Here is a 13,269-nt window from a genome sequence, read left to right as displayed (position 1 = left end):
GCAAGCTTAGGCTTTAGAAGGGTTACTGAAAATAGAGTTATTTAAGTTTGTGGGTTAAGTTTAGAATTCTTATGACCATTGAAGGAATAATCAAACAGGGAAATAGGAAGGCATTGTTCCAGGGGAACTTTATGAGTCTGATAATTCTGTATTTTGTATTGTATAAGGAGTATATGTCAATAAAATATATGAAACAGAATTTGACTGTTTCCAAAATCAGGATTATTTTTAAGAATGAAACTTTAGGTAAGTGGTTTAGAGGATTTTTTCCCTAAAGGCTAATAAGATGTTTTGAAATACATTCTTGAGTTATGTAAGAATTCTTATTTTATTGAAATAAATTTGGCAAATGATTTCTAACCCAACCATGAAGCAAGTAGTATGATGTACTTACTCAAAGATTAGCAAGTCATGATTCTTTTCCTTAAACATCTCATTCTCAAGCAGGAAAGGCAAACTCACACACACTCACTACACTCATGAAGCAACAGAGTGAGTGCTGAACTCTTTTGAGAACAAAACTTCACTAGGTGGACTCATAGACATGGTAAACTTTAAATTATGAATTTGAAATATAAAGAGAATTTAACCTCATTTAGGTAGTCCGGAGGCTGGTGGTGAAGGTCCTGACACAGAACATATACAGAAGCAAAGATCAGATAAGTAAAAGGGTGTGATGGGTCTAACCATACTCAGATCAGATAAGATTAGATCAGTCTCTCAGTCGTGTCCGACTCTTTGCGACCCCATGAATCGGAGCATGCCAGGCCTCCCTGTCCATCACCAACTCCCGGAGTTCACTCAGACTCACGTCCATCGAGTCTAGGGCAGTGCATAATTCTGGAAGTCAGGCTCTCATTGTAGTTCACATGAATGACTGTGTCTTGAAAAGCTCCAGGGATATTGCTAACATAGTTTATATGAATATACCCACTAGAATTGTATAACACAGCAGCCCAGGGTTCTGTCAATAGTAAATAGTTTAGCCATTTGTGATTACTTGAGGAGGAATTGTGGGAAGTGAGTCTGTAAATGCCTATAGTCTGAAGTTTACAAGATATAGAGCTATTGGTATTGTTCAGTTGCTGAGTCATGTCCAACTCTTTGCTGCCCCATTGGCTGCAGCATGCCAGGCTTCCATGTCTTTCACTATTTCCCAGAGTTTGCTCAAACTCATGTCAATTGAGTTGATGATGCCGTCCAATCATCTCATCCTCTGTCGTCTCCTTCTCCTTCTCCCCTCAGTCTTTCCCAGCATCAGGGTCCTTTCCAATGAGTGGGCTCTTCACATCAGGTGGCCAAGTACTGGAGCTTCAACTTCGGCATCAGTCCTTCCAATGAATATTGAGGATTGATCTCAATCAGGATCAACTGGTTTGATCTCCTCGCTACCTGAGGGACTCTCAAGAGTGTTCTCCAACACCACTGTGCAAAAGCATCAGTTCTTTGATGCTCAGACTTCTTTATGAACCAACTTTTACACCCATACATGACTACTGGAAAAACCATAGCTTTGACTATATGGACCTTTGTTGGCAAAGTGATATCTGCTTTTCATTATACTGTCTAGGTTTGTCATAGCTTTTCTTCCAAGGAGCAAGCATCTTTTAATTTCAAGACTGAAACCCAAATTATTAATATGAAAATCAAGAACGTTAATTAGATCAATAAGATTAAAAATAGGTAATTATAAATTATTTTGAAAATAGTAATACCAAAGCTAAAAATAGAATTTGAATTTATTCATATTATTTCTTCGGGGTTTAGTCACCATTGAGCCTGAATAAATATTTTAGCACTTAAAACAAGTCACAAATATGCCTAAGTATATTTGTAGGACCACCCTGAGCATGGAGTTGTTATGATAAAATATTTAAAAATGGAAAAAAAATAAAATAAAAATGGAAGTTTGAGTGTCTGCATGAAATTACCAGGGGAATTACAGGATAGAGAGTAGGGAAAAAATAAGGCACAGAGATTTTAGGACACTGTTAATTTAAGATACATTAATGATAGTACCTAAGACTTTATAAGCAACCTTGATTCATTCGTTCCAATGTTTCTGTTTGTATTATAGCTCTTCCTCTCCTCCTCCATACCCTTTTCACTGGATTGGATATTCTTTAGCTGCCTTCTAATTACAGGATGTGTGACATTCATCTAGTTAAAAGAAAATAGCAAGTTTTAAAGTAGCAAATATAATCTTGTTACAAGTGGCAACCTGAGGCATTACTTACAATGGTCAAAAGCAGACCCTAACTAGGTAATTGCTGTCTGGTTACTTCTCAAATTGTTTGTGTGTTTGAAGCACTATCTGGATTTTTGTCTGCTTGCTCTCAGATGAATTATTCTCCTAATGGACTATCAAGTACTTGGATAAATCTATCAGTAATGCAGACCATGGTTCCTGTAGTTATTGAAATGCCTTCAAACCAATTTGGTAAATTATACTCACTATCAAAGTTAGATGACATGTCATAAAAGATCAAGCTTTTTGGTAAAAATGTAATTTCTTTGAAAGTCTTATATCCCCCTTTTATAAATAAAGCCTTTTGGAAGAGAAAATATACCTTTAATATATACTTTGTATGTTATCTTAAATTCTACACAAACATGTACAGCATTTAGAAAGTTCAAGAACACATATAAGAACTGGATAAAAAGTTCTCTTTACTTGTAAGAAATTTTTTAAACAGTACTTTTTTTTCTCATATATTACTTATCTGCCATAAAGGGGCAGGTTTACATAGAGCTATAGTAGAAACAGAAGAATTTTTCCAGAGTAATAGCGTCTATTATCTGACCATTTGAAAAATAAAACCCAAATTATTTTTTCTCTAGCTTTGAAATATACTTATGGAGTACATGTACTAAATTTAATATCAAAATCAAAATATACTTGCACTTATTAGAGATTCCATGAGAGTTTACTTGGCAAAAATACACGTTCTAAGAACTATTTGTTAACCATGAGACATACCATATTAAAAAACAATTTTAAAAATTTGTGAGGTGGGTGCATGTTTCCAATTAGAAAAATAATATATGTGCAGAGAAAGAAACATTGGAGAATGCAGAAAAATGGTAGTACTTTTACTAGTCAATTTATCAGGGGTTTTACTACAAAGTACAATTACTGTTTTTAAACTTCAATGTGAAGAATAACTTGCATTCCTTTATTAAGTCTTGTAGTAATTAAATGAAACATGATAAGATATAATTGGCAAAATGCTCTGTCTCCTCAGCAGCTTTATTAGATACTTACAGACCTCTCCATATAAGAGGACTGCCTAGGGAATCTGTTTGGCTTTGTGAGAACTGTGTTAACCTCAGCAATCTGTATTCTTATACCCATGATATTTTGCATAATGTCTTATTTTCTTTATCATAGTAAATTGTAATGTAACTTGTGGCTACTTTCATTTTTGCAATGAAAAAGAATATGAATTCTATTTTATTATCTGAACAAAGATAATTGGTAAGGTAAATATCTTCAGGTTTGAAAGAGGTAATTGGGGACATATTTTTGAAAGTGTTTGATAGAATATATAAAATAACCATGCACAATATATATTGTCTTTTTAAAGCCTTCAAGTAGAGAAAAATCCTGATGCCCAAGATATCTTTAACCACAGTTTCTCACTACCCAGAAAGGATTTTAGTCCGAAGATCTCAACTAGAGGCAGAGACTTGTCTGCCAAAGGGATTGACATGAAATAGCTTTTTCATATTGGCTGGGAAAGGTGACAGCAATAGCCACAATAATACCAGGAAAAAGACACCAGCCAACAGTATGGACATTCTGATCTACTATTCCAAGTGTATACCTTGAGAGATTTAAGGCAGATCATGCTACTATTTTACAAATTTTGTCCAGCTTAGTTATTTTAACAAAATATATGAAGAGAGCCTACCTCAACAATTTAACTGAATGAAAAGTTAAATTTAACAAAGTTAGATTTTTTTTAAGCTAAATTTAAAGAGTTAACTAAGTTTAAGGTAAGAAGGCTAACGGTAAACTTTTAGACTGGTATCTCATTTCTACAGCTCTACCTTGGGGATGTTGGCAACAGTGCTAAACACTCATTCAGTAATTTATGAAAAAGATCATTTATTAAAAAAAAAAGAGACACTGATGTATAGAACAGTCTTATGGACTCTGTGGGAGAGGGAGAGGGTGGGAAGATTTGGGAGAATGGCATTGAAACATGTAAAATAGCATGTATGAAACGAGATGCCAGTCCAGGTTCGATGCACGATACTGGATGCTTGGGGCTAGTGCACTGGGACGACTCAGAGGGATGGTATGGGGAGGGAGGAGGGAGGAGGGTTTAGGATGGGGAACACATGTATACCTGTGGTGGATTCATTTTGATATTTGGGAAAACTAATACAATTATGTAAAGTTTAAAAATAAAATAAAATTTTTAAAAAAATCTCTGGAACCACATTAAGTTTCAAAACAACTTTGTAAATATACATTTTTTTTTGGATGCAGAAAGATCCCTAAGACATTATAATGAAGAGCTAAAAGCATAAACTCTGGAGTTAAGAATGGTAGTTCTTGAAACCTGGTTCTGCCACGTACTAGCTATGGGAACTTGGATGAGTTAATTAACATCTCAGTGCCAAATATTTCAGTTTCCTCATTCCTCAAGTTAACTGGGTAAGAATACTCACTTTATAGTGTTGTGAGTATTTTTATGATTTAACATGATCTTTTTTATTAAGTTAAAAATCGAGGCAAAGTAGCATATCTAGTAGTATGCTTTCATATGCTGGTATATATGCATACTTTTTCTTAGGATGATATACTAAACTTCTCTGATGGGAACATCTCCAGGAAATAGTACTGAGGAAACTGTTTCGATGGTGAGGGTGATTTTATGTATGCTTTTAAGCCTTTATGTAGAAATTTACATTTTTATTATATGTTGATTTATTTTTACATAAATATGAGCATTTGAAATAAGACATACTTTTAAAAGTTCCTGCTTATATAAGACAAGCTAAGATGTGTATATATGGCCCTAAAACTGTGTGTGTTTTATACCTTGGTCAGGATAGGGTACATTTGTTTTTGCTTTTTATTTATGTTTAAGAATCAAAAACTCTGGAAGGAGTTTTTTTTTTTTTTTTTCTGTTGAATAAAAGATATAGAGTCCAAGATTAAAATTTGTTTAAATTTTATGGAGACTATTATTAAGTATAAACCTAAAACAATGTTTTTTTTTCTAGACATCTTTCCTAGGGGTGAAAATTAAGATTCAGAACAGCAACAACAACAACAAAAACCCCACAGAATTATATCATACAGAATGGAAATGAGCTTTTCCATAAGGACAAAAATAAGAACGAGAACAAAGGCTGTAGCTGTCACTTAATAAAGACAATCAATTTGTCCAGAGATTGTGTTCTGTGATCACTCAGTACTTATTTCAGGTTCTCTGTATCACCCAGGTTTGTACAACAATAACAGGCACACAGTTGGCCAAAGCATGGGCACAAGCAAATCAATGATGCATTTTCAAGAAAGTTATTGTCCTATGTCTCTCCCTGGAGGAGGAAATGGCAACATACTCCAGTATCTTGCCTGGGGAATTCCATGGGTGGAGAAGCCTAGTGGGGTACAATCCATGGGGTCACAAACAGTCAGACACAACTGAAGTGACTTAGTACAGACACTCTAGATAGATAGATCTCTCCAGGCAGATTTATCTATCTAAATGTGACTATCACCTATTACAATAGAGATTTTAAGGAATTTTCTAGAAACACTGTGTGTTATATGAGTATCCTTATAATCACATATCTGGCTTCCCTGGTGGCTCAGGGTTAAAGAATCTGCCTACAATGCAAGAGATTCAAGATTGATCCCTGGATCAGGAAGATCCCTTGAAGGAGGAACTGGCAACCCACTTCAGTATTCTTGCTGGGAAGTCCCATGGACAGAGGAGCCTGGGGGCTATAGTACACGGGGTCACAAGATTCGGACACAACTTAGTGACTAAACCACCACCACCAATTCATCCTAGGGAAGAATTAGGAACTACAATACTCATATTTTCCTTGAGAAGAGTATAAACTCAAAATACAAGAATGTAATTTTATTGGATGTATTACAGACAATTGAAAACAATGAACAGGGAGACTCAAGGCAAGTATTTAAGGCAACTTACATTGTCTCCATAGGTCTCATCTTCTGTTCTTGTCCATCCTTCCTACCTGTTGGATTACCACTTTATTCCCCAGTTCTGCCCCCAGCAAAATTAGCTTTCTATCTAGACATCTTAATCAAAATTTGCCTTCAGAGCTTTCATTTATATTAAAGGGGTGATTACAATAAAGACTTAGAGGCTTGCATGCCTCTATGGTATCAGAGATCAGTCTTAAGCTAAAGAAATGAGTTTTAGAAAATAACTCAGTGTTAAAAGAACTAAATAATATGTGTCCCTGTGGTTTTGCCAGATTTCCTAGGAAAATATTTGTATTTTGTCCCCAGTTTGGCTCAACCAATGAAGCATAGTATGACTCTGTGCCAGAAGTGAAACAGAATTGAAATATCATTGTGAGGCAAAATTGTTTCAGAAAGTCAATGTGGTTTTTGCAAATTTGGGATTTGGTTTTTATTCTTTTAAATAGAAATTATAAATTATATAAAATATATACAGCACAGTATTTGGCATATAAAAAAGCTTAGCTAATTTTAATTTTCCAAAATCACTGCAGATGGTGACTGCAGCCATGAAATTAAAAGATGCTTACTCCTTGGAAGGAAAGTTATGACCAACCTAGATAGCATATTCAAAAGCAGAGACATTACTTTGCCAACAAAGGTCCATCTAGTCAAGGCTATGGTTTTTCCTGTGGTTATGTATGGATGTGAGAGTTGGACTGTGAAGAAGCCTGAGCACTGAAGAATTGATGCTTTTGAACTGTGGTGTTGGAGAAGACTCTTGAGAGTCCCTTGGACTGCAAGGAGATCCAACCAGTCCATTCTGAAGGAGATCAGTCCTGGCTGTTCTTTGGAAGGAATGATGCTAAAGCTGAAACTCCTATACTTTGGCCACCATATGCGAAGAGTTGACTCATTGGAAAAGACTCTGATTCAGGGAGGGATTGGGGGCAGGAGGAGAAGGGGACGACGGAAGATGAGATGGCTGGATGGCATCACCAACTTGATGGATGTGAATCTGAGTGAACTCCGGGAGTTGGTGATGGACAGGGAGGCCTGGAGTGCTGCAATTCATGGGGTGGCAAAGAGTTGGACACGACTGAGCGACTGAACTGACTGAACTGAACTGAGACTTTACTTTCAATTTTACAAAATATCACCTAATTTGATTGTCTAGAATAACTTCAAGTGACTACTTAGTGCATCTATAATAGTATTCCAAGTCATAATATTAGGATTTAGTTAGAATACCAATGTATTTCTCAGTCTTTCAGTGTGATAGCAAAATCCCTGAGCAATTCCTCTTGGTACCAGAATATGTATCCATTAGTATTTTCTAGTTCCTACATATTCAGGGCATTTCATACCAGTATGTCTTTGCGTGAATTATTTCTTAAAATGATAGACTTCTCCTGGAGAAGACATCTTGCCTGAACTTAATACCATTAGCAAGATTTCAAAAGACAAATCATTTTATTATTAGACAACTACTGCTGAAGTATATTTTCCCTTAAGATGAAATATGTACCCCTGTCATAAATGTATTTTGGCTCCCTTCTGAGGAAACAAAAATCTTGTTTATTGATAATAGTTATCATGTACTCATATATCTACTATTTCTTCTTTTATTTTGGTTAAGTGGGGAAACAATGCAAACAGTGACAGCCTTTATATTTTGAGCTCCAAAATCACTGCAGATGGTGACTGCAGCCATGAAATTAAAAGACACTTGCTCCTTGGAAGAAAAGCTATGACCAACCTAGACAGCATATTATAGAGTAGAGACATCACTTTGCCAACAAAGGTCCGTCTAATCAAAGTTATGGTTTTTCCAGTAGTCATGTATGGATGTGAGAGTTGGACTATAAAGAAACCTGAGTGCCAAAGAATTGATGCTTTTGAACTGTGGTTCTAGAGAAGACTCTTGAGAGTCCCTTGGACTGCAAGAAGATCAAACCAGTCAATCCTAAAGGAAATCAATCCTGAATATTTATTGTAAGGACTGATGTGGAAGCTAAAACTCCAATACTTTGACCACCTGATGCAAAGAACTGACTCATTGGAAAAGATCTCGATGCTGGGAAAGATAGAAGGCGGGAGCAGAAGGGTGCAACAGAGGATGAGGTGGTTGGATGGCATCACTGATTTGATGGACATAAGTTTGAGTAAGCTGCAGGAGTTGGTGATGAATAGGGAAGCCTGACATGCTGCAGTCCATGAAGTCACAAAGAGTCGGACGCAACTGAGCAACTGAACTGAGCTGAACTGTAACCTCATTGTTTCTTGATGCCCTTATAATTCTAGGTATTCTCCAAAGACATTCCACATTTTAACATCCATCTTAAACTTAACATAAAATGAAAATAAAACTTAAGGATAATGCATAAGACAGTTAATTTGCAACACTAGAGGCTACTATGGCATTGTGGAAAACTCTTGGTCTTTATAGTCATACAATCTTAGTCTTATATCCCAGATTTGCAACTTGCTGGCTTTGAGCAATTGACTTAATCTCATCTATAAAATGATGAGAGGAATATGTCAACTATAATGGTTATTATGAAAATAAAATGCAATAATCCATGTAAAGCCCTGATACATAGGTAGTGCTCAATTATCTTTATCAGTTCCTCCATTTACTTGCTCCTTTACCAAGGAGAATTTACTTCTGTACTGTGAAATAACTATTCTCCTAAATTTTTACATGCCCCTGTATTTTATCAAAACTTATTAATTTTATTAACTTTATATCCTGAAATAATTTTATATCTACAGAAGAGTTATTGTTCAGAGCTCTCATATGCCCCACACTACGCTTTTTCTAATGCTGACATCTTATATAACCATAGTACATTTATCAAATCTAAGAAAGAAACATGCATATGACATTATTAACAAAGCTACAGACTTTACTCATGTGTCATAATTTCCACTAAAATTTTATCCTATTCCAATATCTAGTTCCAGACACTCCATGGGGTCACAAAGAGTCACAAAGAGTCATAAAGAGTCAGACACAACTGAGTGACTAACACTTTCATTTTCACCATGATACGTTTCAGTTCAGTTCAGTTCAGTCGCTCAGTCATGTCCGACTCTTTACAACCCCACGAATCGCAGCACGCCAGGCCTCCCTGTCCATCACTAACTCCTGGAGTTCACCCAGACTCACGTCCATCGAGTCAGTGATGCCATCCAGCCATCTCATCCTCTGTCGTGCCCTTCTCCTCCTACCCCCAATCCCTCCCAGCATCAGAGTCTTTTCCAATGCGTCAGCTCTTCTCATGAGGTGGCCAAAGTACTGGAGTTTCTCAGCATCATTCCTTCCAAAGAAATCCCAGGGCTGATCTCCTTCAGAATGGACTGGTTGGATCTCCTTGCAGTCCAAGGGACTCTCAAGAGTCTTCTTCAACACCACAGTTCAAAAGCATCAATTCTTTGGCGCTCAGCCTTCTTCACAGTCCAACTCTCACATCCATACATGACCACAGGAAAAACCATAGCCTTGACTAGATGAACCTTTGTTGGCAAAGTGATGTCTCTGCTTTTGAATATGCTATCTAGGTTGGTCATAACTTTCCTTCCAATCTAATTTTAATTTCATGGCTGCAGTCTTTTAATTTCATGGCTGCAGTCACCATCTGCAATGATTTTGGAGCCCCAAAAGATAAAGTCTGACACTGTTTCCACTGTTTCCCCATCTATTTCCCATGAAGTGATGGGACCAGATGCCACGATCTTCATTTTCTGAATGTTGAGCTTTAAGCCAACTTTTTCACTCTCCACTTTCACTTTCATCAAGAGGCTTTTTAGTTCCTCTTCATTTTCTGCCATGTATTAATTTTTTCAACGAAGATCCCAAGCTCTTCAATGATATTCTGAAAAGCATTTTTAACTGTTTTGCACCTATTTCAATATTTCATTTCCATTTTTATATTTTACTTTGGTTTATGTCCACTGTTTCTATATGTTATTTTTCATCTTGATTCTATCATATGCTTGGCACATGCTATCATATGTTTGGTATTAGCTAAGCAGCTTGACATTGTGTCATCATGAATTTTTTTAATTGTTTATATCTTCATTCAAACCATTGATAAAAAGTTTTAATATGATGGGAACAAAAAACAACTCTACAAAACATCTTTTGTGAACAAATTGAGCCACTGTCCCATTCATCAATACCCTGATTACTCTGTATTTCATGATTTGGGCCAGAACAACTGAGCCAAAGCAGGTTTCATGTTGAGAATATTTATATGGTTCTTGCTGATAGTTTCTCCAAATATAGACATCTTGTTACTATTTTCTATTTGTCCTATGTCTTAATATTTTTTCATGTTTTCTACATCTTTCAGATTAATTGAATCGTTGTTATGATTTAATTTATATCTTCTAATGGCCCATTAACCATACTTATTTGTGGTATTAATATTTTTGATGATTGACTTCAAAATTACAACATATATCTTTAACTTATTATCTATCTCCAGATAACATTTTACTGCTTTATATGTGGTAATAAGGACATAAAAGTACTATAATTTCCTCATTCCCTTCATTTGTTCCATGAAGAATATAATTATATTACATAATTAAAAATTCAAGTTATATAATTAAATTTTATGTGTTTTAAACTCCTCTATACATTGTTATTATTTATTTAGAAATTGAAAGTGTTAGTCGCTCAGTTGTGTCTGACTCTTTGTGACCTCCTGGGCTGTAGCCCTATGCTGCTGCTGCGGCTGCTAAGTCGCTTCAGTTGTGTCGGACTCTGTGTGACCCCATAGACGGCAGCCCACCAGGCTCCCCCGTCCCTGGGATTCTCCAGGCAAGAACACTGGAGTGGGTTGCCATTTCCTTCTCCAGGCGATCTTCCTAACACAGGGATCAAACCTAGGTCTCCTGCATTGCAGGCTGATGCCTTACTGTCTGGGAAGCCAAGTCATGTATTTAAATAGTAAACTATTTCTAAATAGATTGAAAATGAGAAATTAAAAAATTACTCATATGTTTTCCATCTCTATGACTATTTATTCTTCTATATAGATTCAACACAGATTTCTCTCTGATATTATTTTCCTTTTTCTGAAGAACTCCCTCAAAATTTTAAGTTTTTTCTATTCTCTCTATGGTATTCTTGGTATGTAAAAGTTTAATTTTGCTTTCATCTTTATAAGATAATCCTGGAAGGGATAAAATTTTCAGTTGATATATATATTTTTTTTTTCCCAAGTACTTTATGGATTTATTCATTGTCTTCTAGTTTGCACAGACTCTGACACTAGATTTGCTGCTCTGATTTTTTTGGCGGGGGTGTGGTGGTGGTAAACCATTCCCATGACTTTTTTGATTTATAACCATTTGATCACTTTTACGTTTTCCATGCCCCACCACACACACACACACACACACACCACTAATTTGTTGTCTGTACTTATAAGTTAGCTTGGATTGTCTTTTAAGATTTCACAGTTGTGTCTGACTCTTTGCAGCCCAATGGATTATAGCCCATAAGGCTCCTCTGTCCATGGGATTTTCCAGGCAAGAATTTTGGAACAAGTTGCCATTTCCTACTACAGGCGATCTTCCTGACCTAGGGACCAAACCCACATCTCTTGCATCTCCTGCACTGGCAAGCAGATTGTTTACTACTAGTGCCACCTAGGAACCCACTCCAGTGTTCTTGCCTTGAGAATCCCAGGGACAGGGGAGCCTGGTGGGATGCCATCTATGGGGTCGCACATAGTCAGACACGACTGAAGCGACTTAGCAGCAGAAGCAGCAACAGCCCCCTAGGAAGCCCATGTGAGATCATACAGTATCATGTTTTTGTCTAATTTATTTCACTTAGCATAGAGACACCAAGATTCATCTATATTGTCACAAATGGCAAAATGTACTATTTTAAGGCTGAATATATATATATATATATATATATATATATATATATATATATGTAATATGATGTTTTTATCCACTCATACATCAGTGTACACATAATTTGCTTCTACATTTTTGGATATTGCAAATAATGTTACAGTGAACATGTGAAGTGAAAGTGAAAGCATTAGTTGCTCAGTCATGTCTGACTCTTTGCAACCCCACAGACTGTAGCCTTCCAGGCTCTGTCCATGGAATTCTCCAAGCAAGAATACTGGAGTGGATAGGCATTCCCTTGTCCAAGAGATTTTCCTGACCCAGGGATCAAACCCAGCTCTCCTGCATTGCAGATGGATTTTTTTACCCTTTGAGCCACCAGGGAAACCCATATTGAACACAGGGGTGCATATATCTTTTTGAGCTAATGTTTTGCTTACTTCAGATAAATATCCAGGAGTAGAATTTCTTGATTGTATGGTAGTTTTATTTGAACTTTTTTAAGAAACTTCATACTGCTTCCAGAGTGGTGTCACCAAAATACATTCCCACCAACAGTGTACCAGTATTCCCTTTTCTCTGCATCTTCACTAACACTCAGTAGGAAGAAAAAATATTTCCAGTTGGTGTGAGTTCTGCTTCCCCGTGGTTCTTTTTTTTTTCATGGTAGGAGTCTTCTTTATACATGCACACATTAGTATTCAATAAATGACTCAAGGGTGTGTGTATGCTCAGTCTTTCAGTTGTGTCTGACTATTTGTGATCCTATGGACTGTAGCCCACCTGCCTCCTCTGTCCATGGGATTCTCTAAGCAAGAATACTGGAGTGGGTTGCCATTTCCTTTTCTAGGGGGTCTTCCCAACCCAGGGATCAAATCCGTGTCACCTGCATCGCCTCATTGACAGGTGAATCTTTACCACAGAGCCACCCTCAAGGGTATCCTTCATAAATTCTTCACTGTTGTTTCTTTGTGTAGTTCCCTCCTCCCCTGTATTCTTCCCCCTTAAATTCTAGCTGCTTTGATCTTCTAGAACTCTAATATCTGTATCCTCAACACAGTTCAGCCACCAGGATTTCTTCTGGAAACTGCCTTCAGGCAGTATGCTGGAGTACTGTAGGATTCAGTTCATTTATTCTGCATCTCTCAGGAATTATGCCCAGTGGTGCTTGTTTTTAAACGTCTGAGAATGATTGTATCATGTATTTTGTCTTT

Source organism: Bos indicus, chromosome 1, assembly GCF_029378745.1.
Source record: "Bos indicus isolate NIAB-ARS_2022 breed Sahiwal x Tharparkar chromosome 1, NIAB-ARS_B.indTharparkar_mat_pri_1.0, whole genome shotgun sequence".
Classification (NCBI taxonomy): Eukaryota; Metazoa; Chordata; class Mammalia; order Artiodactyla; family Bovidae; genus Bos; species Bos indicus.
This window is presented reverse-complemented; position numbering follows the sequence as displayed.